The 3,695-nt window shown below is 49.3% G+C and overlaps 1 pseudogene; it reads left to right on the forward strand.

Annotated features, from left to right (window-relative positions):
* Positions 1–210: 210 nt before the first annotated feature.
* Positions 211–2,423, forward strand: LOC129078563 (four and a half LIM domains protein 1-like; annotated as a pseudogene).
* The last annotated feature ends 1,272 nt before the right edge of the window (positions 2,424–3,695 follow it).

The raw sequence follows: 3,695 nt of genomic DNA on the forward strand, positions 1-3,695 counted from the left end.
GCCCCCACCCTCCGCCCCTTAACCCCCAGCTAACAGCCAGTCAGCAGGCACTAGATTCTGGGGCCTAAACGCAGGGTAGGCGGGTAGAGCATGCTGGGTTGGGGCAAAGACGGGTCGCTCTTTCTCTATCAGGTAGGCAAGTGAGGCCTCGCCGGAGGGAGACATTTGGGTAGAGACCTGAAGGAAAGCAGGTGGGTGAGCTGTACAGGTATGCAGGTGAAGAAGGAACAGCAAGTACGAAGGGCCCAAGGTAGACATGTGATCCAGAAACAGGAAGTCTGGAGGGCCTGGGGTGGGGGTGGCTGCGAGGACACGGTGGACACAGGGTACGTCGGAAGCTGCACCTTCAGCTTTTGAGCAGAGACGGCATGCTCTGTCTTAGGTTGGACATGTCTTTCTGCAATAAGAAAATCCTCCTGCTTTTTTTTTTTTTTTTTTTTTTAAAGAAGATCCCTGTTTAAAGAAGCAGTTCATTGAGCCCTGGCTGGTGTGGCTCAGTTGGGTGGGCACCCTCCAGCAAACCTAAAGGTCGCCAGTCGGATTCCGGTCAGGTCGCAGACATGCCTGGGGAGGAAAAAAAAAAAGATGTGATTTATTGAACTGAAAACTTCTGGCTTAAATAAGACTTTATTTGATGCTAACTTGGTTTAACAGCAGCAGCGTGTAGGTGCAGTTTGTTCTGAAACAGTATGCTAATTTGTATTCTTACAGAGTGGGTTCGTTCTTCTTCTGTGGAAAAAAAATACACTTGGGCAGTCTGCCGCCTCTGCCACCGTCGCTGCTGCTGCCGCCGCCGCCGCCGCCGCCGCACCTTGGTGTGCGCGCTGGTGCCGGCTGCTGCCTGAGCCGCTGCGTGGCCCGCATCCCTGGGCGGCTTGTTGAAATTGCTGGCAGCTCTATCCAGCCACTGCCAACGCAACCCATTGTGCACACGTCCAATGTGAGGTCCCTCCGGGTGTAAGGCGGGCACGTGGCTGAGAAGTGTGACTCCCACCACTGCAGGGACACCCTGCAGGGCAGGATGTACGTGGAGAAGTATGGCCACCACAGCTGCCTCAAGTGCTTTGACAAGTTCTGCGCCCACACCTGTGTGGATGCGCAAGCCCACCAGTGCGGACTCCCAGGAGGTGCGTTACAGGAACTGTACTGGCACGACACCTGCTTCCGCTGCGCCAAGTGCCTGCACCTCTTGCCCAATGGGACCTTTGTGTCCCAGGACAACGAGATCCTGTGCAACAAGCGTGCCACGCGGGAGGACTCCCCAGCGTGCAAGGGCTGCTTCAAGCCCATTGTGGCAGATCAGACGTGCAGTACAGGGGGACCGTCTGGCATGAAGACCGCTTCACCTGCAGCGACCTCAGGCAAGTCACCCGGACTGGAAGCTTCTTCCCTAAAGGGGAGGACTTCCTCCGTGTGACTTGCCACGAGGCCAGATTTGCCGAGCATTGGGTGAAAGGTGACAAGGCCATCACATCTGGAGGAATCATGTCCCACGGTCAGCCCTGGCACGCCGAGTGCTTTGCGTGTGTCACCTGCTCTAAGAAGCTGCCGGGCAGGGGTCGCCGCTGTGGAGGACCAGTGTGACTGTATGGATGGCTACGAGGCTTTGTGGCCACGCAGTGTGCTGGGTGCAAGAGCCCCCGTCACTGACTGGTGAAGGCTCCAGGGTGGTGGCCCGTGAAGGACAATCCTGGCACGACTCCTGCTTCCGCTGCAAAAAGTGCTCTGCGCATCTGCCAGCAAGCCTTTGTCTTCCATCAGGGGCAAAGCCATTGCCCTGACTGCCCGGAAAGCTGTAAGGTCAACGGGGCTCTAGTGCTGGAAGATGGAACTGAGTCTTGTTGTGTGTGTCCCACCCTCCGCCCGGCACCATCCTTAGGGAAGGAGCAGCCTTTCACCTTTTCAAAGTTGTTCTTTCTGTCCTTCTTTCTTTTTTTTTTTTATCCTCACCTGAGGATTTGTTTATTGATTTTAGAGAGCACGGACGAGAAAGAGAGAGAGACATTAATGTGAGAGAGAAACATCGATCAGTTGCCTCCTGTGTGCGCCCCAACCAGGAACCGAACCCCCAACCTTGGCATATCAGGACAATGCTCTAACCAACTGAGCTATGCAGCCACAGCCCTCCTGTCTTTCCTGCCATTTTACAGTGTCACTCAAATAAGGGCACACAGTGATCATACTAGGATTTAGCAAAAAGCAACTCCACAGCAAAGTAAATTTTGTGATGGCCGCAGTTAAAAGATGAACCTCTGGATCGATTGACCCCTTTGCATGTTTATCATAGAGCAGAAAAGCGCTAACCAAAGCGATGTAAGCAAGAAGCCTGAGAGACAAAGTCCCCTTTCCCTCGGGCCCCCCCCCACAGGCACCCCCCCCCCCTCTGTGGGCAGAAAGGGAACTTATCAGAATGCACGGGCTAACTTCCCTCATCAAAACCTGCCTTCTGTTCCTCTGTGCTCTCGATCAACTAATACAAATGTCCAGAAATTAACATTTGAACTTCGCTGTGGTTCTGAACTGGCCTTTTCCCCACACTGATGTCTGAGCCCCCGTGTGCCCTAAGTTTTCTGAACCTTCCTACTTTCATGCACAGAACACGCCAGTGGCTTGGAAAGTGCGGGCAGATCTGAGAGAATGAGCTTGTTTCAGATGAACATCGTCACCATGAATACTTCTGGAAGTTTAACAAAACTAACCCAGCTGTTGTTTCTTTCTTTAATTAATAATATTTTGTTTTAATGAATAGCAACATAGTTTATGGGTGGAGACTTGCATGGAAATTTTTTAGCCCCCTCACAGGTTCCTCGGGTTCTGACTTCATCCCACAGAAGTAACCATAAAACTCTGGAGGGGTCCCTGAGCAGGTGCCAGGGCTGTCACCGGCGCGGATGTGGCCAGTTGAATCCCTGTAACAAACATTGTAGTTCAGAGGTGTCCAACCTTTTGGCGTCTCTGGGCCACACTGGAAGAAGAACAGTTGTCTTGGGCCACATGTTGAATACCTAAACAGTAATGAAAACCGATGAGCCAAAAAAAGGTCCGCGCATAATTTTTGTCATGTCTGCCACCACAGATAAACAAAAAAGTCCTCACATAATAACCCTATTTATGCAGTGGCCCTTTCGATAATCTTTTAAAATTGTTGAGCAGCTCCCATTTGTGATCATGAATATAGAAAATGTACCTATGTAAGTAATAAAACTGATTTTTAAATTGATTTAAAAATTTTTTTTATTATAAAAGTAAAAGAAAAGAAGGCAACATAAAACGAGTGGGATGTTTGGCATTGTATTTGAGAAACTAGTGCATCAGTATCTGGTTTGATAGAAGTAGTTGCAATTCTCAGTGAGTTCTCAAAGTGCTCAACAGATATTTTGGTTCTCATTTTACTCTTAATGTGTTTCATTCTTGAAAATAGTTGCTCACAAAAGTAGATGCTGCCAAATAGCGATGACATGAATAAGATGTGATTGTGAAGTGAAGGGTGTTTGTCTCTGAGAAGGTAGGACCTATAGGAGTCTAGTGAAGAGACACAATCCAATTTTTCTTTAAAGTTGAATGTCAGGTTGCAGCTCTATGCATTCCATTTGAAAATTGGCAGGTAACGTATTTATGTTGACTGAAAATGGAGTCACAAATACAGCAAAATATTATCTCCCCAGAAATCTTGAAATCCATTTTCAAATTCTTAT

Source organism: Pteronotus mesoamericanus, unplaced genomic scaffold (genome assembly GCF_021234165.1).
Source record: "Pteronotus mesoamericanus isolate MK-2021 breed Mesoamerican mustached bat unplaced genomic scaffold, CSHL_Meso_final contig_730, whole genome shotgun sequence".
NCBI lineage: Eukaryota > Metazoa > Chordata > Mammalia > Chiroptera > Mormoopidae > Pteronotus > Pteronotus mesoamericanus.